At 49.4% G+C, this 24,289-nt stretch overlaps 1 protein-coding gene and 1 long non-coding RNA gene across 4 annotated transcripts in view; one reads left to right on the forward strand and one right to left on the reverse strand.

Moving 5' to 3' along the window:
* Window positions 1-3,350: 3,350 nt before the first annotated feature.
* LOC115339994 lies at window positions 3,351-4,432 on the reverse strand. Its single transcript, XR_003922884.1, has 2 exons — window positions 3,995-4,432; window positions 3,351-3,547 (listed from the first exon to the last, which is right to left on the reverse strand). It is a non-coding gene; the product is annotated as an uncharacterized LOC115339994 (long non-coding RNA).
* Window positions 4,433-5,096: 664 nt separating this feature from the next.
* The window catches only part of LOC115339806 (mitogen-activated protein kinase kinase kinase 3-like), an 83,240-nt gene continuing 64,047 nt past the window's right edge, over window positions 5,097-24,289 (forward strand). For all 3 annotated transcript variants that reach the window (XM_030010298.2, XM_030010300.2, XM_030010299.2), the window contains exon 1: window positions 5,097-5,253. The gene's annotated coding sequence lies outside the window, so the exon portion shown is untranslated. The remainder of the gene's footprint in view (window positions 5,254-24,289) is intronic.

Raw genomic sequence — 24,289 nt, forward strand, 5'->3', positions numbered from 1 at the left:
GGACCATGCTCTTTCAGTCCTTCTCTTATCCCTTAGACTCTGCTCCAGAGGAGCCAATTGCAAGGTGGAGAATCTTGGTTCTTTTCAGGAAGAGTATCAAGATTTTCTCTAAACTTTCTGGGACGGTGGGATGGAAACGCAGGATGTTCCCTGCTGTTTTTGGCTTTCTTGCAGTTTCAGCTGTGAATGCCACAAAGACAGTATTTCTTGTGCTATTTTCCGTAATATTCAGGTGCCAGATGAGCCCATAAATATGCTGGGATAGTTCTGACCTTTCCTGAGAAAGTCTAAACTGGGTCTGTTTGCAGACAGGTAGTATAACTCTCCAGGGCTTTCAGCTCCACACCTGTCACCAGTGTGATATACAGAGTCACCTTGCAAATACTGTTTGGATGACACAGGTTCCAAGCTCCATGTACACATGAAAAAGCATCACAGAGAAATGCTTTCCTACGACGTTTGCTTTACAACCTACCCAGAAATCAGCTTCTCTTCACTTTCACTTTGTCCTTTTTGGAGATGTTTTTCCCTCTGTTTGGGCAGAGAAGGTGAGTCATGGAACAAAGACAGCGTGGAAACTTACATTCAGTTATGAAAGTGCATATGATGACTACCAGGAAAAAAAATCCTCTACAGAACTCAATCTCATTTTAGTCACACCCAGCTTGGAAGAAATATGAGTTAAAACCTGTTCTTTTGGTTGATCAATGCTGCTGGCTGCTGCATGCTGCTACCTTCCTCTGTGTGTCACACTTAGCCTTCAGCGTTTGTTTCTTAAGATCTGAAAAATCTCCATGGTCAGCATACGGCTAGGTGGATGGACACAAACGCTGCCTCAGAGAGGGCTGGGGGGCACCTCTTTGCTCTGACCCCTTCACAGAGCAACTTTCTAACCCCCCGAGATTGCAATATTCCCGAGTGGTCGATGGGTGACAGCGCATGGAGAGTGCTCCTCTGCTCTTGGGTCTTCATGCTCTGAACCCTCTCCTCCAGGACAGGGCCCTTGCATTTTATCTTCAAGTGCAGGACTCACCCTTCTCTTTTAAAATACGGTTGCTGCTGCTGCCACCTACCTTTTATGCCGGAGTGGATGCTAGTAATACCCTGCATACCGAGCCTGGGAAGGAGCCCAGGATTTCCTCCCCAGTCTGAGGGGGTATAAACCCAAGCTCTAACCCATAAGGTTAACTTGTTGTGTGGGCAGGAGGAGTTATGTGCTGTTTGTGACAAACAGTTTCCTGCCACGGCAGAGGAAAGGCTTCAAATCCTTGTTGGTCTTGCCTGGTTGTGAGGGCTTTCATACAGCAGATCTTGGCATCTGCCCCGCAAAGCATATGGTCATATCAGCCAGGGAGCATTTCATGTAACAGGAGAGGAAGAGAAAGGTAGCTGGGAAGTGTGCGGCCCCTCAGCAGTAGGGATCTGAAGCTGACTCTCACCCCTCTCAACCGCTCCACAATGTGGTTCTTGTAAAATGGAAGCAGAGGTAGAGATGAAGTGCCGTCCCCAAATGTCTGTCCTCAGCAAACCTCTGCATACATTCAGGCATGTTCTGGGAACAGCATAAAACCCTCAGGAATGCTGACACATGTGGTCTGTGGGTCCTGACCAGATTTATCTGTCAGGTAGTCCCCAAATTGCTCAGCTTTGCAGCAGTCAGAACACATGGGAAATGTGGGAATATTTCAGCAAAATAAACGTGGCTTCTCTGCAGGAGGGACATAGGACATCTCTAGCCCTCTTCTTCCACCTGCTTTTCCACAGTAAACAGCAGACCTGTGATTAATCTTGGGTAAGGAGGAGCTGCAGCTAACACAGGTCTGCCAAGCCCAGGCGCTGCCATGCAGAGGTTTCAGCATCGCAGGCTTGTGTCTACGTGCTGAAATCCCACCCAAGTCCATTACCAGCTCCAGCCTTCAGCTGTGAAGCAGCACACATTTTCTGAGTAATTGGTTTCTTTCCTTTACACTGAGATGGTATCATTCCTGTACAGGAATACTAAGTATAGGAATGATTTCACCCACTGCCGATACGCAGCCATCTCGATGGAGAGAAAGCCGTCTCACAGCACACAACAGCTTTATGCTGCTGTTTAGGACAGGAAGCAAGAAAGGATATTATATCAAACAGAAGGCATGGGAGAATTTCAGGTTAGACGGAGCATACTTAGTCACAGAAGAATTGGGTCAGTGCTCTGGGACCTGTGTTCACTTCCTGCAGGAGCCCTAACATAGCCCAAAATAGTAGCAGTTAGGTAAAAGCCAAGTATCTTCCCCTTTTCTCCCCACAGCAAATACTAATACTTCCACCATTAAAGAAGAAGCATAAATAGAACAGCCTGGGGCTGTGATTTGCAAAGTTCTTGGTCTGTGGATGAACCATCAGTTGTTCTTATAGCTCACTATTACCCACCTGTGCCATCAAACTTTTCAGTGAAGATATTATCAGGATAATATAGTCTTTCATATCCACCCCAACATGTATACCAGTCAACTAAGAAGAATCAGAGCACACATCTATACGTTTTATGTGTGGCATGGTTTTCATCTCGCCAACTAGCACATACACCAGCATGGCATGGGACAGCATGCACCATAGAATGCTTCCTAATGGCAGTTTGGACACTGTTTTGGAAAAGAAGGGAGAGTTTGGCTGTATGGGTACAAGGTATGCCATGCCTGTTGTCCTCAGGGACAGAGAACAGCCCACGTCTACTTTATTTCCCCGTATGGAGCCACCGCAACCACTGTCTGCAACACACTGGTTTTAGCAGTGCTCTCCACTGTGCACTTTCTACCAGGTTTTCACTCCTCTCCAGAAACGTGGCAAAGGCTGTCAGCGCGCACTTATAGGAGAACATCTGAAACTACGTGCAGAGCCACACACCTCTGTCCGTTCTTCTGCCCGGCTTTGTAAATGTTTTGAAGAGCAACTCGAGGAGGCAGAATCTGGGGGCAGATCCTTAGCACGCCCATCAGCAGAGAGCTGTTGACATCAATGGAAACAGCCTTTACACACATGACGATCCTTGTATTGTTCAGGAACACCCTAGAATTGAAAACCCCGTTGCGGGATTCCTGTGGCATCGAACACCTTCAGAACAGAGAAGCAGCTTGGAAGGAGTTTTCAGCAGTAATTGGTGCTTGCCTAACTGATTCCCATTAAACCCAGGAGGTTTTAAAGGAGCTGCTTGTCGCTTAGTGCCTTGTAATACTTGAACCTGAAGTCCTGGGGTCCTGTGCCTGGTTCCCAAGGTAAACACATGTGATTTATTTCAGAAAGGCATCTGCAGCACAAGAATTCATTACACACATCCCCGATGGGCAGCAGCCAAAACATTTCAAATGTGCCAAGTTACCAGAATTTTATTAAAAGCTGTTAAGAGTTAGAGGGAAGGTGCAGAGAAAGGCAACCTCCTTCCCAAAGCCAGGTGGCTTAGGATAGACTTACGCCGCTTCCCAAACGGATGAGGCAAGCTGGAGTCAGAGGTTCCTTCCAGCAACAGCTCAGTCCCCCTGGATGTCTCTCCGTAAGCTGCACAAATATTCTGGGGAGGGGGAGGGAGAGAGAAAAGAGTGAAACCTATTCAATTACATCAAGAACACGACTGGCCCTAGTAAAATCATTTATGGAGTGAGGGAACCCAGAGCGGTTTGGGCTGGAGCCATCTGCTGTTATTTGGTATATACAGAATTGGTTTCTATGGATTTTATTAATAGGTCACGCGATTGTATACGAGGATGTGAGATCTGAATCTCTCAGGAGAGGTCCCTGGTTGGGGTTTCTATTGCCTTTATAGGCAATGGCTCAAACTTTCTTGCAGCAGCAAGTCCTTAAAAACTTGAGGGGAATAGGTCTGGGTTTAGGATTCCACCCATTTTTTTCTCTATTCCCCCCCCCCAATATCTTGAACTGACTTTGTTCCTCTTACTCTCCACAACGCATTTACTAAATGGGGAAACAGGGAAATAATCAGAGAAATATTCTTACTTACTTTTTCCACTGTCTGCATGAATTTTCTCTTTCCCACCAGTCTGAGTGATATCTGGTACAAAACTCAAGCCCCACATCCACCCGTCTTTCAGGCACAAGGCTCTTGTTGGCCCTTTGCTCAGGGGTGAATTTTCCCTTTATGCCGTCTTTCTCTCCCCGTACAGAGAGTCAAGCCCAAAGGGACTTGGACACACAAAGGAGGCTTGGGACAGGTGGGTGTAAATCGGAGCAGCCCAGAGGCTGCTCTACCTCCCACAGAGAGCTGCCCATGGAGCCCCGAGCTCTTCTGGAGAGCAAAGCTCGGGAACAGTCGAGAGCCTACCCTACCCTTTGGTCTTAACTTTGGCTCGCTTTTGCTTCAATTCCCCCCAAAGGAGGCAAACCCAAACCGAGTTATCAGAGAGCAATCCCTTCTCCCCACCTTTGCGTCCCGGCCGCGTGGAGAGAGCCGGGCGCTGCGGAAAGCTGCGTTGCCCCAAGGTTTCACCAGCTTCTCCAAGGCTTCAACTCATGAAGCCCCATCTCCCGGAGTCAGCAAGTTTCAACACTGTTTTTCATCATCTCCTGTTTTTTCAAGTTAACCCTAAGCGCGACAGATCGGTCCCACCCCCCCCCCCCCCCCCCCCCGTTTCAGAAGGTCTCAGAAACCCCCAGCTGGAGCGCAGCTGGTCGGATCGGTCCTCCTCGAAAGCAAACGCGGGAGATCCCAGGGGGTCTAACCGGTGCTGATCCGAGCTACGGGACCGGCGGAACCCCACCGGTACCGAACGGGGCTGCGTGGACGGGAATCTCACCCCAACCACCGGCCGGCCATGCCAGTCCGTCGTGTGTGTGTGTGTGCGAGTCCCCCTGCCCCGCGGGACGGGCCGCGCTCCAACCAACCCACCGCGCCGCGGAGGGGGGGGGTGGGGTTGGCGGCGGCGCCCCCTAGCGGCGCGGCGCGGCCCCCCCCCCCCGCTCAGGACCGGCGGCTCGCTCGGTGGCGGCGGGACCAGCCCACCGCGAACCCCCCCCCCTCCTCCCCTCCGCTGTCATCCCATTGGCCGCGGCGGCGCCGCGCGTCAGCGCTTCCTCCCGCTTTTGTGCACCGCCCCGCGCCGCCCCGCGTCCCGCTGCTGCCGCCGCCGTACCGTACCGAACCGAACCGAGCCGAGCCGAGCCGTACCGTACCGAACGGTGCCTAGCCGAGCCAAGCGTTGGGACCGCGGTCCTCCGAGTCACCCGGCATGGCCTTCCGCGGTTAGCCGCGCCGCCGGACCGGTAAGTCTATCCGACCGCCCCCAATCCCGCGAACGGGGCGCGCCGCGGGCGGTAAATCCCTACTCCCGCTCCGGGCTGCGGGTTTGGTTCGCTCTTTTAATTTTTTTTTTTTTTTTAATTGGCTTTTTCGCAGTGGTGACCGAGAGTTTTTGCAGCCGGGTCTGGCTTCGGGGGCTTTTTCTTCCTCCCCTTCTAGTCTTGCAACCGGGAGCTTGTCCCTCCGGGACAAGAGCTCGGCTGCGTTTGGGAAGCCGGGGGGGGGGGCCGTGTGCGTGGGTGCAGAGCACGGGGAGGACCTGCCTCCCCTTCGGGGATTTACCTTCCCCCGGCACAGCCCTCGCCTTGCGTTAGCGCGCTCGGCTAACTATTTCTCCCAGGTTGTTGCCTGGTGCCGTGAGTCAGCCTGGAAGCCTCTCCGTGGTGCAGCTGCCTGACAGCGAGCGCCAGGATTAGACCCTGAAACGGACGGTCCCGTTACCGGGATGCCTTAAACTGTTGAGCCAGCGAGCGTGTTGCTGGCTGCAGTCACTTGGGTCCCGCTTCGGTGGAAAGCGTCGTGTCCCTGCCAGGGAGCTGTGGGAATGCCCCGCCGGCCCTTGAGCAAAGTCCTCCCTGCACAGAGTCTGTCCCGAGTGGGGAGGATGGGATGAGCAGTGGGGAGGATAAAGGCTCTGCGGCTAGCACGGACCCCCGTGGGCGAGGGAAGCCGGTTACCCGTGTGGCGTACGTGACCGTGCTGGCTGGCGGAGCTGGGAAGCTGGATTTCCACCTGGACGGAGCGAGCGGCTGTCGTGGGGAGCTGTGCCACGAATCAGGCTGATGCTCCGGGAGGATTTGTTCCGCCGGCACCAAACCTCAGCCCTCGGCGGCCCGGCGGGGAGTGGAGCGGAGGTGGGGAGCCGTGTGCCAACACAAGTGGGTGTGCGCCCGCAGGCTCGCCAGGTCGTGCACTGTGGCCAAGCGCGTCTCTCGCTGGCCGTGACACAGCTTGGAGAGCGGTTTCCCCCCTCTGCTGCTGCTTTTATCCTCCTCTTCAATTCCTGTCGTGTAATCCGGTGGTTTTTGGAAGTAGACCCGCCCCTGGTTCGGTGCAGGGTCTGCACGCATTGCCGATGTGGGGACTGAAAGCACGGGGCTCGCTTGGGCTTTGGAGTCTTGAGATTTGTGCGAGTTAAAGCGATCCCAGGGATTTCCAGGGTCAAGCTCTTTCGCCTCTTCGGTGAGTGTGAGCGGTTTGGGGGAATTTCCTTCTGTGGCGCCTTGTGAATTTATTTCCAGTCCGGCACGTGCAGCTTGATGTAGCTCTGTGCAGGATTCGTGCCTGGAGTGCAGCTCTTGGAAGCTGTTCCTCGGGCATGCCAGAGATCAGCTGCATTTGGGGGCTTTCCTGTGACTACCTGTGTCTTGTGATACCTGCGTTGGATGGTCCAGTTTCCAGAACCCCTAATTTGACATTAGTTATAAACGGGGGTTCAAGGTTTCCCAGGGCTCCTGCAGATTTGGAGCATACCTCCATGGCTGGGCACAGCCTTTGCCCTAGGAAGGTTTCGCAGCTTGTAAAAGCTCTTCTGTTGGAGGCAGGACACAAGGCTGGATGGGCTGCCAGCCTGGTGGCATGTGGATTTAAAGGCTCTTTTATACCTTCCTTCTCTAAATGGGTTTTGGTACTGCAATTTTTTCCGTGGTTCTTAAATCTCCATCAGAAACCCACAGCTCTACCCTGTCAACGTGTGCTGATGGGTGATGTGTTTCTTTTTCTGGAGGCTGTTATAGCAGATGAGGGAAGTGTGCTCATGCAGAGAGATGTAGTCTGGATTTTCATCCAGGACGGAGAGACTGCGTCACGAAGAGCCAGCGATTACAGCAGCTGGAGGAGCACAGTCCTCTCTCCATCCTTTCTGAAATGTTGCTATTGCTTGGTGATGCTTCATGGTGTTAGCAGGCAGCTGGGACTTGATGTGTTTTCTGAATTCTCCCATCGGGAAGATGCTGGCGAGGATCACACGGTGTGTCTGGCTCCCCGGCAGAGCAGTGGGATGGAGTTTGCTGCTGCGGTGTGGAAGGTGATGCGCTTCCAGCCCTGCTCTCCCCAGGTGGACATGGGAACCAGTGTAAAAGCTGGCAGGATCTTCTCCTAGAGGAGCCCAGAGGAGGGCCACGAAGATGATCAGAGGGCTGGAGCACCTCTCCTGTGAAGACAGGCTGAGAGAGTTGGGGTTGTTCAGCCTGGAGGAGGCTCCGGGGAGACCTTAGAGCAGCCTGCCAGTACCTAAAGGGGGCCTATAGGAAAGCCAGAGAGGGACTTTTTAGAAGGGCATGTAGTGATAGGACAAGGGGTAATGGCTTTAAACTGAAAGAGGGTAGATTTAGACTAGATGTAAGGAAGAAATTCTTCACTGTGAGGGTGGTGAGGCACTGGCACAGGTTGCCCAGAGAAGCTGTGGATGGCCCATCCCTGGCAGTGTTCAAGGCCAGGTTGGATGGGGCTTTGAGCAACCTGCTCTAGTGGAAGGTGTCCCTGCTCATGGTGGGGGGGGGTGGAACTAGATGATCTTTAATGTCCCTTCCAACTCAAATTCTATGATTCTGTTCCGGTTGATCTGGCCCTGCTGTCGGAGACCTGCTGGTTGAGGCTAGAGGGAAGTGAGTCAGGGTTTGCTGTTGGAAGGGATATCTTTTATTAGATGCTTGGTGAATGCAGACTGGCTTTGGAGCGTACGAGCCTGTCTACACGCAGAAGCTGCAAACCTCAGCGCTGAGAGTTAGGAGGGAGTGATTGCTCTGAGCTTACCTTGGCTCTTCTAATTGAGGAGATCATCTGAAAGAAAAGGGGGGAAAAAAAAAAAAAAACCCAGAGATACTCAATTACAGTTCATCTGGTCTAAAGAAACACGTTTTCTGTCTCTACAAATGTCTGGACTCTTTTAGATCCTGAGATCCAGCACAGGAGAGGGACACGCATCCCACCTGCCAGCCTTTCTCAGGAGGTGGCTGAGCCCTTTGCAGCCCAGCTCCTGCAAAGGAGAGCTGCGGGCGACCGGGCTGGGGCTCGCTGATGCCCGACAGCAGCAGGAGGCTGCTGGGCTCAGTCTCTTCCACTCCCTTCTCTGCACGTAGTACAGACCAAGTGCAATGTGCGTAGAAATGTGCAGAATGTCAGCTGTGCACCAGGGAGATGGAAAATGCATTATGGAGCTATAAGAAGAGGAATATGGAATTCAACTTTTTTTTTTTTTTTTTATTTCCTCAGACAATTTTCAGAAAAGCTATAAATGGCATACTGATCCTGAACCTGGCGGGTTCGCTCTCAATCCCCAGACTTTATTTTCTTATTTAAGTTCCACAAGGGGAAATGGGTGACCAGGCATTTTCAGCGGGTCCCTCCAAGGAGCAGTTCCCCATCCCCGCATGTGGCTGTGTATGCTGGGTCAGGACTGTCTATGCCTTTGCTGAGTGTGATATGAGATGCAAAGATGACGAATATCATCTCGGTTGTGCCTGAAACATGCTGTCTCTACGGGCTTGTCCCGTACCCCGTGTGGTGTGAGCCTTCATCTGATGTGAACGCTGTGGTGAGCATCAGATGGACGAGTGTTTTTCTGTCTGTGAAGGTGCGAGTAAGCACGCGTGAGCATGGATATGTGGCATTTTTGTTTGTTTTCTGTCTGTCCAGCAGTTCTGATCTGGTCTGGCCAAGTAATCTTCCCATTAGTCACTAAAATGGCACCGGTGTTCAACCAAATCAGACCGTCCTAGCTCATCCGTAATGATGAAAGAAAGAAAAAGCAAAGATCTCTTTAAAAGTAGTTGCTCTTCAAAGCCACTGGGAATCTATTCCCTGCAGAAGACTGACTACGTGGGAAGGGAGAGCAAGAGAAGAACACTGTAGTGGGGCTAGCAGAGAGTTTTGGGGCTGCAGGCTGGGGGTACGCAGCTCCCTGCTTTGTTTTAGCACTGGGGCTGTTGCTCCAGGAGCTTTCCCGGGAGCCGCAGGGCTTGGGGCCAAGCTGAGTCTCGGATGGTGGACGAGGTAGCATCAGCATGGCCCGCGGTGGGGACCCGTGGAGGAGTTTGGCCCAAAGCCGGCTCACCCGGTGCCGCAGCAGTCGTGGTGGAAGGGTTCAGCGAGCTGAGGGTGTGCGTTCACAGTCGAGCCCCGTGGCTGCTCGCAGCTCTTCCCTCTGCTCCCCCATCTCTGTGGCCCAGGGTGGGGACATGCTATTGTCATCGCTGTGTTTGGTCTCAGGTGCCACCTTGTGTTCCCAGAGCCCTTGCGACATCTGCGAAGGCTACCCAGAGGGTTTGAGCTGGGCTTTTGGAGGCTTGTAGAAGTCAAGAGTGAAAGGTATACCTGTACTCCCCTAAAAGAGGGGAATTCAGCTTCCAAATGCATTCCCCAAACACCTTTTCCTAGCCTGGAAGATCCTAATATAAATGTTAGTGGAGACCAAGGGACTCTGAATTTAATGAGAATTTGTAGTAGGCTGGAGCCTGTCCTGCTCTCCTGAGTTAAAACGCAGGTTGGCCGCCATTTAATGCAGAACTAATTGTCACTTCCGTGAAAGCTCCCCTACTTTTATGCTTTCCACTCTGCAAGATAATCTGGAGCAGCCCGGGGAGGACAAGCCACAACAGCAATGAAACCCGGGGTGGAGCTGAGCCGGGGTTTGGCTCAGCACCGTAGAAGCGGCGTGGGACAAAGTCCGGTCGGCAATGTGTGCTGCGTGCCGTGCCTGGCAGCACGGGCCAGGTTCTGGAAGGAACTGGCCAAGCTACTGCATGGGCTGCTGCATAAACAGCATGTGTGCGGGCCAGCTCCTTGAAGGGGGTGGGAGGATGGGTTGAGTGTTCAGGTAGTGATTAAACACCACGTTGCTTGAAAAAATAGCCCTGGGTGGGTGGATTAGAGGCGCTCTGCAAACCTACTATGGCCAGGAGCTTATGTGCTAAATAAGAAAGTAATCTGATTGATAGCTAGATGATTCAGAGGAAAAAAAGACTCTGTACAATTGCTTTGGGAAAATAATTTGTGAGATAAGAAGTCTTCGTGAAGGAGATGGGAATATCTTAAATCCAACACTGCTGAAGGGTGTTTGTGGCCTCTGCAATACTTTGAGTGCTCCTGCACTACTAGGACTGTCCTGGAGCAATTACGTTTGTCACGTCCATGTGAAAGTTTCTGGCACAGCAGCTTCCGTGTGCCCACAAATCCCCAAATTTTGAAAATTTTGCACATAACACGCGTTAGCCTAAACAAACATCATGTGCAAAAGTGAACCTTGTATTGTGCTACAAGTTCTGCTGCTGCTGTCTCCATGCAGAGTTTTGGAGGAAGATGCTACTTCTTTGGGGAATCTGTTGAGGTCTGTCCTTGTTGAGGTTGTCCTTGTCCTTCAGTCCCAAATTGGTCAGGCAGTCGGACTAGATGATCGTTGTAGATCCCTTCCAACTGAACTATTCTATTCTATATACTTACATGGAAGTCCATTGTAATGAGGATGGTGGATTACTTGGATTGCTTGGTGCTTTTGTGCTACAACCTCTTTGGGTTTTTTGTGGTTGAGCAGAGGTCAGATCATGATAGTCTACTCATAAACTGGAAATAGTGCAGCGCCCTCCATGATAAGAGCCTAAAAGAATCTAGCAGATATTTAATCTCTTCGTAGTGGGCTGTTTGCACCTTTTGCTCTGCAAGGTGGCAGCAGTGATTCCCTGTCCCAAGGCATGAGGACCCTGCAGAAGAGTGGTGGACACAGGGTGATGGGCACGTCTGGCTTTTGCCAGCTCCTGAGTGCTGTGATAAGAAGGCTTAGTTGTGGAAAATGGCTTGGGGAGAAAGTGTAGGGTGAGGTCTGTTATAGTTGGTGGTGAAGGTGAGCTGAAGGAAAGGCGTGTGTGTGCACAGAAACCCTGTTTTAAATACCCTCTTCCTTTCAGCCTCTCACCTCCTCCTCTCTGCCACTACTCAGGGAGTGCCCTGGGTTGGGGACTGTCCCTTTTTTGCCTGCTGGGTCAGTGCAGTGCCACCACAAAGGGCAGCTGATAGTGTTATCTATGTCTGGGCGATGCTGATGGGTTGATAACTCCGCTTGGTATCTACAGCAGGAGTAACAGTAGTTGCTGTGGAAGAGGATGGCTGGAAGGAGGTGTGCGGACTGGGACAGTGGGGCAAAGTGGTCTGGGAGTGTGTAAGCAACGAATGACCAGTACTTGGAAATCAGAGATCAGAGACTGGACCTTGCCTCTCTTGAGGCTGGTCAATGCATTGATGTAGTGTGGAGCTGTGGAGCAGGGCTGGTTTTGCTGAACTGGTGAAGCATCCTTCAGTAAAGATACCAGGCTGGGCCAAGCTCCTGGAAAGCTTTCCTTGCTGGTGCAGCCTCGATGCCTTCTGTTTGCCCTTCAGCACAAAAATACAGCAGCGGTCCCTCTGCTGCAGTCCTGCTGGCTTCCCACTTGGAGAGTGGCTTTCAGGAAACCTGAGCACCCAGTTAACAAACTGGTGGAATGCGTTTGCTGCTCCTTGGTCTTGGTCCCTCGGTGCCGGTGCTAACAGAGCAGCAAGAATCATTAGAGAAATACGCAAGATATTTCAGTTATTTCTCTTTGGATGGTGCTGGTGGCAAGTAAAAGAGATAAACAGAGACTGTATTGAGCTGTGGTTAGCATATTGCATCATTGGTTTTACTGAAAGGTTCAAGGTCCGGCTCTGGACATTGTTGCTGCCTGGGATAAACGCAGCAGCAGGGTGCATTAGAGCTGCTCCTGAGCTGTGCTGTGTTTTGCCAGAGGGGAAAAAAGTAGGGAAAGGTGCCGTTTTAGTGCTCTTGCTGTATATTCCATCTGAACGGTAGCCACAGGGGGACGATTGCAGTGCCTTGGATGAATCATGATGGGGCAAGTCCTGTCATGCTTCTTTCTTGAGTTTTTACTGGAAAACTCTGCACTTGGCTCCTGTTAACTCCCAGGAGCTGCTCCTCTGATGGTGGCAGCCAGGGGAAGCCCTGCTGATGTCTCCTGTTGCAGCTTTCTGGGTGTTGAAGCTGGGACGGGACCATCAGGGCTGCCTGGATGTGGGACCATACTGCCCGGCGCTCTCTCCTGCTCCCCATCCTTGGCTTTCTCTGGCTTTGCTGGCTGGGGGGATCTGCTTCACTGGTGGCCTGGGCTGATGCCTGCTTGCTCCCGCTCTTGTGCTATGGTCACTTTTGGCAGTGCTGCCCAGGGGAATATAAAGTGCTCCTGGATGCTGACTTGAGTCATGGGTGGCTCCGACAAAAGGACAGCTGTGTTGTTTTCTACATATCCTGATGATGGTATCTGTCTGAAGACTCGCATGGCTTCACCTTGCTTGGCTGAAATGATCTCTTGAGCGTGAAGGATTTGAGGAACCATGCCCGCTCTTGCCTATTTTTGTTTGGGGTGGGGATGCTTGCTGGGGCTCTCCACGATGCTCTCCCCAAGACATGTGCATGATGCGTGTCACTGTGTTACCTGGCTGATGGCTCAAGAAAAAGAGAAAATGTTTAGTCATCGCAATATTTCAGCAACTTCACCTACAGCATTACTGGTGTGACGAACAGCTGGTGCATCCCCTGTTGGCTTCAGGATGGGGCTGTAAGGGGTGAGGATGTGTTTTCTGTTTGCAGTTTGTGTTATAGGAGGTGGGACCACACAATTGGCTTTTGGACCCAGCACAAAAGGCGCTGAAGATTTCAACTGTCTTCATCTCTAGAGGGAAAGCTGGGGACGAGCTAGTTCAAGTCTTGGTCTATGTCCAGGAAATCCTGTGCAGGAGAACTTCCCTTTCAGGAAGCCTGTCAGGCTCTTCCAGGGAGCTGGTGTGGCACGCTGTGCTTTCATCCTGGGCCACCACAGAGTCCCAAAGCTGTTGGGGACTTGGACGAGATGGAGCAAGACTTCTATTACCCGGTTCATCATTACACGGGAAGTCGATTTGCCTTTTGTAGTGTGCGCTGCCGGAGAGGTGCAGGTTGGCGTCTCACTTCTGTGGGAGCTTCTCAGGCAGTGGTGGCTGTGTGTTTGCTGTGGGAGTCGTCAAGAGGTGATGAAGGTGGGAGGTGTTTCTGGAAAAACGTGGGATGTGTTGGAAAGGGTCTCCCCTTGCTGGAAGGGGAACCTCCCACCTCCCTGACCTGTCTTGGGCTGGATTTCCAAAACCTCAGCTTAAGTATGTCTTTCATGCACCTGTGTGCATATGTGCATCGACTCCTGTATGTATGTGCTGTGCAGTCACCACAGACCCCTGCTTGGCAGGGATCTGGTGGATGAAGCATCCTGCAATTCTTATTACAAGCTTGCTTGCCCCAGCGTTGGCTTTTGGGCTGGCAGGCAGCAGGTTTCCTATCTGCTCCGGCTCGTGGGAAGAGTGTGGGTAAGGAACTTGCCGCCTTCTCGCTAATCCCTGCCTCTGTTGCTTCCCCCTCCATTCGCTGCCCATAGCGGGCATCTCTGCCTGCTCTGAGAGCATGGGGTGCTGAGAAACACCTCTGCTACGCAGGGATCGGGACCATGGGGGATCCTGGCTGCTGAAGGCTTTGCCAAGTGCTTTTATAGCACATGCTTTGTGGCGTGTCTTATAAAACCTCCTGCAAGGTAAACTCTATTTTGGGGCTGTCCCTGACGTAGTCTGTCAAGAAAAGGTCTGCTCTTTGACTTACTGCTGAAAGTCTGGTTGTGGATGGATGACCAGTTGCTTACCTAGCATTACCAAAGCAACGAGTTGTTGCTTTCCATGACTCATGAAAATGCACTGTAGGCTCTCTTAAGAATGGCTGAGATCATTTTTTGGCTGCGTTGGGGTATCTGGTTTCCTTAGCAAATAGCAGTGGGGGTGGAGGGAGGGGGATTTCCAAACTCGTTTCTTTGTATGTGTGATCTGTTTTTTTGAGCTTGCCTAATAAAATACTTCATTTGAAAAAGGGAGGGAAAAAAAAAAAGGTCTGTAGCTTCCACGTCTCTGTTTAGTTTTCGTAGCATGTCTCACTTAGTTGTGTTTTGCTGTAAAAAGGGGAAAGGTACTAATAACATTGCAGAGCCATATGCCGTATTTTTCCTCTTAAATAAGCAAGCACAGAAACACTATGGGTGATATTCTTCTTTTAAAGCAAATTCTTCTGGGGAAGGAGAAGGAGGTGCAGAGAAAATTCTGCAAACAAAACCATAATTCCATCAATTTTTTTTGTTGATAATGTTTGCTCAAATAGAGGACTGATTCTATAGTGATGCAGCAAGACAGAGTATTAGCAAGAGGTATTTTAGTGTTTGGTCAATCTTTCTTTCTTTTTTTTCTTTTTTTAATATTTATTTATTTATTTGTAGACCCTTGATTCGCTTTCCAGTTTTGTCTGCGCAGGCTGACAGGAGCACTACTCACAGCCCTGAGGACCAAGTGCAGCAAGATTAGCATTAACTGGAGGAGAATCAGAGCGGCGATAGCTTTGTGATAACTTCACATAGCAGGAGGTCCCCAAGCGTTTTGCCACCTCTGCAGCCAGGTTGCGGCAGCCTCTGCAGTATCTTTTGTGGTCTAGCTCCGCTTTGCAGGCACCTGAGAGCAGGCAGAGAGAAGGGAGGGGTAATCCTTGGTAGGCAGAAGGTAATTGTTTGAATAGGGAGATATGTGGAGCGGTGGATTTAATGTGCCCGTGCTTTGCAGGTGGTGGAAGGGGCGAAGGTTAGGCTTGTTAAACACTGTATGCAGCAGTGTTAGCTGAGTTCAGGAATTTAATAGATGTGGACCGACCTCTCGTGCTGTGCATGTTCTCTGCCAGTGCTTGGCTGTGGTTGAATTCTGCCGCTGGGGCAGGCAGAAGCGTGTCCCGGCGTGCTGCGGGAACGGGCTGGAGCTGCCCGAGGGCTGCAGAGGGGCAGCAGATCTGTCCTGGGAACAGCAAGAACGCAGAAGCGTAATGGCCCGGCCGTTGGCCAGGGGTGAGCGGGAACAATGTGACTGAACAGGTTTCTGCTCACTTCCTCGTAATCTCAAAGATGAGATAATGCAGAAACCCAGAAATGTTTGCCAGCGAACAGCAAGGCTTCCTTTTTCTGCCCCTGTGCGTGTCCTGCGAGGCAGGAACAGCTGACTTGCTATGGTCTCTGGCTGCGCAGCTGGTGAAAAGCAAATCCTTCTCGCTCGAGGAATGGCACGGTTGAGCTCAAGTCAACCATGGGGTGGCAGACACTAACCCCCCAGCCTTGGCTCTGGGGTTGCTGCCCGTGCAAGCACCCTGCACCAGAAACCGCTGTCTGCTCCGCGATTTCTCAGGTCCTTCCTGTTCTCCTCCTCCTCCTCTGAATTTCTCTGCATCTTAGTTAGCTTTGGGCAGAGTGGGTAAAGACCACTGGTTTAATCAGCAGTGTAGCGTTTACCCCCTTTTTCCACAGATATAATGTATTCAATGCATAGCATAGCACACCCCAGATGTAAGGCTTCTAGATCTTAGATCTTTTCTTCCATGCAAAAAAAGGAAATAAATGTGACCTGCAGTCTTCTCTTCTTTGTGGTGCTTGTGGATATTTGAATGCGGGGCCAAAGTTTATTACTCTGAAGTGGTGGCTAGCTGCAGCCCACGTGCTGTGGTGGCTAGCACAGTGAGCTGAAGCACAGCCCCAGGGCTCAGCAGCAGCATGGCATGAGCTCTGTAAGAGCCAACAAAGGCTTTCTCAGAAGGTCAAATCCTTATTTACAGACTAGTTATTACCATAAGGTATTTCTGCTGGGCAAGACCCACCAGTGGCTGTAAATCCGGTAGTTTTGGTGAGCAGAGGATGCCAGCAGATGAGCTGGCATAGCTGACTTCCAAAGCTTTACCGTGCTTGATGCTGGATAAAATAAGTGGAAGCAAAATTTGGAAAGCTATTCTGCTGTATTATTATTTTATTTTATTTTTTTAAACTGCTATCCCTTCATATCGTCCCCCAATGCGTAATGCTCTTTTGACTAGGGAGGCCAGCATCAGGGTACCTCAAGGGGCTACCTAGTTTCTAGGCAGGTGTTATGAAAGCTGTATTTTCTGATCTGTAATTTACAGATGGGGATGTTGGACCCTCCCCGCTCCCAGATTAAGTCATTCCCTGCCCAGTGTAAGGTTTCCAGTGTATAGTATTGGGGGAAAAGAATCCTGGATCACACTCTTTCCTCCAAAAAATAAATAATTAAGTTTAAAATAATGATTCTTTCTTTATAATTTTTTCTGTTTCTTTTTGTTTGAGCATTTCAAACTTCATGACTTATACTGCTTTCTTCAACTTTTGACATCTACAAGTAGTTCTTTTTAACCAAAAAAGAGGAAGTGTGGATTCTGATGTAATCATGTGACTCCAGAAAGCGGGTACTTATGAATAACACTGAATCCTATGAGAATTGGCAATGCTCAGGGTCATCCCGTGGTCCAGCAGCTGAACTAGAAAACACAGCAAAACCATCTACTCCTGACTCCCTTTCCAGCGTTGCTTCCCCATCCCTTGCTGTCCGTCTGGTTGCAAGAGATCCAGATTGTGTGGCTTTTGGATTTTTTATGGTGTGTAGGGTTTTTTTAGAATTTATGCAGGAAAAGGGTTTTTTTTCTTTTGTGGTGAAATTTGCAAATCTGTGATCCTGAGGCTCTCAGTTGCTTTTTGGATTATGTGTGAGGATGGTCACTTGTAGAAACCTTGCACATTGGTGCATGCTTTGCTTGAACACACTTTGGAGATGATGGAGTAATGCAGCTGCTGGACCTTTCTCTGCATGCTGTACTTCTTTTGCATTTTAAAACGAAGAGGGCCTTGCTGCTGCTAGTAGCATGAGTCATTGCCAATGCAAACTGCAATGTAAGCCATACTATCTAAGATGCACTGGATTCTCTTCTGCCCAAACCCTTTGGTTCCCTGCATTTCCCTTTCTGGGGTGGTTGGGGTTTGTTTGAGTTTTTGGGTTTGGTTTTTTTTTTTTTTTTCCCAGCTCTTTTCTGACAGTCTGTCACAGGAGGCTTGACCTAGCTGGTTGATGGAGGGGATGCTTGCTGTCTGTTCTCTTGCCAACCTGCTTTCTGTAAAAGTAAATTGAGTGCCTCTCCATGCTGGACAAGATCAGGCTTGAGTGCTCAGAGAAGCACAAGTACTCTGATAATACAGAAACAAGGTTCCTGCGCTGCTTGTGGCTGCTGGGACAGGAATTAGGGGACTTGCTTGGGTGCCTCGGAGCTCACTAAAGCCGAAAGCCAGGCAAATGCGAGTCCTCCTTTGCTTAACTCTCCTTGGGTAAGTCCTGTTAGCGTGAGTGAAATAACAGCCAGAAAACGAAATGTCTTCAGAGGGCAACTCTCTCCCAACATAAGCAGGCAAGCAAAGCCAGCATGTTTCTTTACAACGTGGGAGATATTTATCCTGTGACTAAGCATAAAAGTTAAGAGATGGAAAAGGTCCTATTAGATCATCTTGTCCACCTCCCTGCTGGCGTGCAGTTTTTCTCCCTGGTGTATATTTATTAATAGGCTGTTGGGCAGACAGGAGTAGTTTACTCAGGGTACTATGGAAGAGTAGCAGCCAGCCTGTGCAGGTGAGGGACTCTGCACGCGCGTGACTTGACTTGCACGTGCACAAGCTGCTTGCAGCAATAGGATTTTTTAGTAAAAGGGCCAAAAGCTCTAGACTTGACATGCTTTGAATGCTTGGAGCCTTCCCATTGACTTGCTAGGACTCAGTTTGTGCAGGCGTCAGCTCGTCTTTATTTAATGTTTTAGGAATAAGCTAATTTAATTTACATTTATGATGGAGTAGGTGGTTTGAATAATAATAATAGGGGGAAAAAAATTAGAAGCCTTTTGGTAAGGAGAGGTCAGCCAGCTAGACATCTGCACAGCTGGCCTGGGCTCCGTTGGCCATGATCTATGACAGTGGTGTGTGAAGACTCCCAGAGGAGATGTCAGAAAGGTGCAGGTGGAAATGCTATTGCTATGACAAACAGATCAGTGCTGGAGTTTCAGGCCAGAGCTTGGGGACCATCAACACTGCTTCGTTTGTTACTCCTCAGTAACCATAGCACGGCCTCATGCACATGTATTTTTTTTTTATTTCGCACTCCCCAATTTCATTTGCAGCTCAGAGCACTTAGCATCTCCCAGATTGAAATCACTGAGCACTGAGTATAAAGGGACAGATTAACTAATTTTCTGAATTAACTAATTCAGAGAAGAACTAGAGCATGTGCTCAACACAGATAGGGGATGGGAGCAGAAATTTCACATCCAAGCATGTGCTGAGCTGCCTTCTCATGTAGACTGTGTTGGCTTTTGCATTTAGGATCACTCTGCTGGGTCCAAAGGTGTCTCCTGGTCAAAAGCAGTTTGAAGTCAATATTTAGGATTAGAGACCAGGACCGTTCTGTGGTGCAGGTGAGCAACCAAGCCTGCTCTGCCACCAGTGAGATAGATGTTTTTGCTGGTGGTGGCACCGTGTTGGGCCCCTGGGGCTGTGCTGTGGGGCCCGATGATCTGTTTCCTGACACTACGGTGCCTTTTGTGTGGTTTTCTGGCGGTGTTACGGGACATCTCTTGGCTAAGCAATTGCTCTGTTGAATCAGGAGAAGCTATCCCCTAGATCTGTGGAGGGTAGGGGCTGGGTGTTTCATGGTACAGACTGTGTCCCTGGCACCGATGGTCTTTCTCTTGGCATGTTCTGTGGAAGTGACAGGATCGCAGATGACGTTTTCCAGGAAAACTTCCAACACTTGTAAACGAGCTCTGAGATGGGCTTTGCCTCCCTTCCTTCAACCAGACATCTTCTAAGGAGGGAGCTGGAGCAGGGCACAGTGCATGCAGGGAGCAAATCTGCCTTAGTATTATTTAATTTAGAGAAAACTTGGTCTAAAGATGTAAAAAGCAATTGCAAATACTGTCTGGACACCGCCTCTCCTCATCAATTAGCGGCATTAAACGCTCAGCAGGGAGGATTAATTAGAAAATTGAAATCTTTCCATCGTGTGACAGCCTTCTGGTTTCCATTGAAATGCAGCTGAAGAACTGGAAAGGCTTCTGTATTTTGTTTTGATATGCAGGCATATGTTTCTTTCCATCCTGGAAATTAATTCTGTCTGTAATGGGGCCGTGGGAATCAATATTGAGTTGAACTGTATTTCTCCAGAGCTTTCTTCTAAAAGTAGTTGACTGTTTCCCCACTGTGCCTAATAAGTGACCTGATTTTGGAGCAGCTGAGCAACTGGTCTTCCAGTTCAGAGGTGTTGTGCGGCTGCCATGACGGTTCGGGGTTGGACTGTTGGTCCACAGTCTCTCGAGGGTGATGGGCTTCTCTCTTCTGAAAGTCTTCAGGTCGGACTTCCTCCGAGATGGCCGAAAAGGCCCACAGCCTTCTGCTGCCTGTGACTTTCCATTGCACCGCACCAGGCTGGATGCTGTAGGAGAGGAAATTACTCATCACTGCCTCCCTTGCAGACTGCTCTTGGCCTTGGTGAGCTGTCCTGCTCTCAGCCTTGCACTCTGCAATGCCCTAAGCTGGATTTAGAGGCAAGATCTGCCTTTTCCTCAGTTTCCTCATCTTTGCTTCCCTCCACTGGGCTTGGGGAGTGAAGGAGAGTCGGTGCAGCACTTGGGGAGCAGGTCACCGTTACACGATGGCTGTGGGTGGCACAGTTTGGGCAACTCGAGGTTGCTTCTCCTTCTCCAGAAGAAGCTGCCTTGTGTGTGCCGGAGCAAGCAACAGCCTGCGCATGGGCTCTGCAGAGCCACAGCTATGTGCAAATTGGATGGCGAAGGGCTGGCAGGAGAGGCAGGAGGTAGGGCAGACCTGGGAGGCCCTGAGGACTTTGAGCTTCAGGCAATACATATGCTCTACGGACCTGTAAGGTTGTGTGAGCGTATGGCCGCGTGCTGCCCAGTCTGGTTCCTGCGCTGCTAATGGCTAATTTTTTATTGTGTTCAGTCACACGTGAAGGCAAGCGTACTTGAGTTCATGTGAAACTACAAGTCAAGAGGACAAGGAGAACAAAACCTCTGTGGAAACTGACCCACGTGTTTCTGTTTCATAACCCCATCACCACCCCACCGATGGCATGCACAAGCCAGCAGCTCGTGGAGACAGCAGTGTCCTGGGGCTGTGCAGAAACATGGTCCTTCTGCCCAAAACCACAGCATGTCTTTTAATCTTCGCTTGCCACCAAGCACTTGCTGAGATCTGCATCCTCACCTTGTTTTAATCTCAATACAGAATTGCGTGGCAGAAGTGGCAAGAGCAAGAAAAGGACCTTGCAAATTCTGCGGTGGCTCTTGGGGGCCAATCCTCAGGTCCTGGTCTCCCCATGTGCTGTGGAGCTCACATTTATTGCCCACGCAGAAGGAGCAAAATAACCAGGTAGCTGCTGAGAAAGAAGAAAATGGTCAATTAGTCCTCAGCCCTTGGCTTCGCAGTCGATTGGAAAGTCGTGTTGTGATCAATCAAATCTAGACAGGCTGCAGGGGTGAGGCTGCAGCTTGTTAAAGAGGAAGCTGTGCAGTGGGATGGCTGCGAGAGGGACTATCGATCGCAGCCGGTTGAGGGTAAATGGTGGTATACAAAGGCTGGTAGGACGACTCACAGGAGATACAGGCGTTATCCTGTATGCTATCAGCAGGATATTGCAAGTGAGAGAAAGCAGGTCAGCTAGAAGGTGGGATGAGCGTGGAAGATGGCACAGTGGCTTCAAAGCCTTGATCCTGCCACGAGGTCTTGCTGCCCACCTAGGGGATGAGATGGACCTCCCTCTTTCCCGGTCCAAAGCTTGGTCACTTAGCGTTAACCTCCCCATTAGAGCATGTTGGACCAGTCATAAAGTTTGTAATGCGTTTGATACTCTTGGAGGTCAAAGCTACAGAGGCAGGGTTGGTTCCTGCCTGTCATTATCCTCACAGATAACTGGGTGTCCTCGTCCCTGGTCCAGATGCCAGCTCACAGGCCACGTTCTCCATTGCGCAACATTGGCTTTGCAGCTCGTTGGCGTAAAGCTTCGTTCACAGAGACTATTCATTTCTGATGCTGGATAGCAGGTCGGTGCTGCGCAGATGCTTTTCTCCCAATTGCTTTTCGCAGGAAAGATTTTGCTCTGAGACAAATGCTTTTCTGTTAGTGTTACTTGCATCGGGGTTTCTCTCTGCTTTGTAAGTGCACATATAACTATCCAAGGACAGGATTTTGCCCTCTCAAAGGGGAAATGATGCAGAACAGTGCTCTTCTCTAGCTGCAGACCTTCATCCTCAGCAGGCAGGGTTGTGTGTTTAAATAATCCTGACTCGGCTGGCTTCTGGGGAGATGAACATACTGGGTTGCAGGAGATGAGGATCCTTTAGACTTTGTCACTTCAGTGCCTGATTTAAAAATTTGCATTTAGGCACAGTGTATGGTGGGACTGAGCTGGGCTTTGGGATGTAATCAGGGTGTCTGCAAGTTGGTTTGACTCCACCAGTTGCTGACGGAGGCAGTTCCTCTGTAACAAGTGTGAGTTCAGTAGAGACACAGTTCTGCACTGTGCAGACCTTGATGCAAGTAAAAAACCAATCAGGTGGGGATCACGTGTGTTCTCTGGAAATTTGCTTTGCTTGACTTGTCTGTTATATATATATATATATATATGTATGTATGTATAACATACATATATATATAAAGATATAGATATTATTTTTATGTTATATATATATAAAAATATAATATATATATATATTTTATATATATAAAAATACATTAACTCTGACCTGATAGGGCTGTGTTGTCTGATTTTTGCTGATAGAAGAGTCCTTTCTAATCCTTTTGATTTGTTTCCTTTTTTAATGGGTTTCCAGAAGTTTGAGATCTGTATGCAAAATCAAAGCTATTTTATATGCCAGTGTAAATTTCTGATTATTTCACTGAATTTGGTAAAAGGATTATTACTGTAAAGCAAGAACACTTACTGGAGCATGCTGTCTGCAACATTTCACTTATGAAGTCATTTGCGTGAAGAGGAAGTGTTGAGAGGGGAGAGGTTTTAAGATCTCGATGGCTGTTTTAAAGAGCTGTCATGGAAGTTAACAGCAGGAGTCTTGCAGGTTTTAAAGCTCTTATTCTAAGTACATGTTGTGCTGGAATCAACAGGATGGCTCAGGAGATTTTTCTTTAGAATCGGCTGTTGAATACAGCTGCATTGGCTGCATCACTGACTAAAGGTAGCCTGCATCGTGCACGATGGCTCTTAAGCACAGATCTCTTCTCCAAGCAACATATGTTGTGAAAAAGATTCTCAAGCAGTTTTGGGGTGTCGTGCCCAAAAATGGGGAGAAGAAACCTCAACTGATGAATATTCATATTGAATTGCTTGTTGGGTTTCATGCGCTGTAGTTCCCAGAGCACTGGCTTGCTCCTTACGTGAGCTGTGTTGATGCATGGATGTCACTTCTTGCTTAGCAGCCTGATCAGTGCATGCTCAGGAAAGGTTTTTTTCCTCCTCACCTTGGCTGATGAAGTTTGTCTCTTGAGCCCACTTGGGAGAGATATGTCTGCAAACCTGGCCTGGTTACATGTGTGTTTGCAAAAAGTCCATCCCAGTTGCTTGCTAATAAACATAGAATCATAGAATCATTTAGGTTGGGAAAGACCTTTAAGATCATCGAGTCCAACCGTTACCCTAACCCTGCCATGACCACCACTAAACCATGACCCTAAGTGCCATATCTATGTAGATGCGTGGTCTTAAATGGCTACTTTTTGACTACCCCTGTGTGGTGCATCCTTTGGATAACCTGAGTGGAAAATGCCATGAGAGTAGGATCTTACGTGTCTGAAGTGTCACCAAAATTTAGCTATTCTTTTGCGTAGCCCCGCAATATGGATCCTATTTCCAGGGCAGTTCTATGTGCACAGGGTCGAATGTTCTGAGTGTCTAGACAAAACTATAAGGATGAGGTTGAGATGATCTGAGGAAACCTGTAATATTTCAACCACTTTCTCTTTGCATTTGAATCCATCTTTGCCAAGCCTGCAGGCTGTTTGACTGAGCTATCAGCATGCATACGTTTGTATTCTCACCATTAAAACAATCTCATTTGCTTTGGTGTTGTTTTTAACACTACCCCAGCCCTGGCCTCTGAAGCTTTTTGAAAATAACATTTACAATAATATTTTTAACAGTTCCGTAGTATACAAAACTCCAGCGCCCTGGCAGGACTCCCGGAAACTTGCTGAAAGTTAATGTGGTCAACTCTTAAAAAGGAGAGATTTTTTCCGCTTGACTCTTGCTTGTTAAACTCTCTGAGCCCAACATGTTGTTCCCTGCTGCTTGAAAAAACAAGGAAAGTCCCAATTTTAGCAATGCTTGTTTGAGTAGCTTTCCAGCTGAGCCACATTTCAGGGGCAACTGTGGCTTATTATTTTTTTTTATGGTGGTGTGTCCCTACACCTTCAAACCAAAGTGTTAAGTGGTGCTCAGGCAGGAATAAGTAGGTGCTGCTTTCCCTCGAAGCCTGCGGATGATAAACCGCAGAGGGAGATGCCACTTGCTTGTGCTACAGTAGTGGCAAGGTATGCCAACTTGGAGGCCATGTTATATGTTGGATGCTGAGCCTCAGTGGGGTAAGAACAGCCCTTTTGGGGGTAGATGATACCGTAAATCCCATTTCAAATCAATGATAGACTGCTGGTGACTCCAGCTCTCAATGCTGGACTGTATTCTTCCCGCTTTCCTAACACCCACCCTACATTCTTCCTCCTAGTAAGTCTCTTCCACTCATTTTTTTGTCTTCCCTTCCACCCAGCGAAAAATTGCTCTTCCCCATCCTCTCCTCCCCTACTTTGCTTTCCACAGCTTAGATGCACAGAGACTGGAGTCATGTCTAGCTGGACAGTACGTTGCTGTTGTCTCCCTTGGAACTCAGTCTTGCTTAATCCCTTCCCAGCTGGAGTATGGGGAGAAAAGGGAAGAACTGGGATTAATTTTTAAAGTGGATTAATAACCTTACATACAGCTCTTGCATGGATACTCATACTCTGCACTCACGTAGCAGTAATGAAGTTG

This window comes from Aquila chrysaetos, chromosome 3 (assembly GCF_900496995.4).
Source record: "Aquila chrysaetos chrysaetos chromosome 3, bAquChr1.4, whole genome shotgun sequence".
Taxonomy (NCBI): domain Eukaryota; kingdom Metazoa; phylum Chordata; class Aves; order Accipitriformes; family Accipitridae; genus Aquila; species Aquila chrysaetos.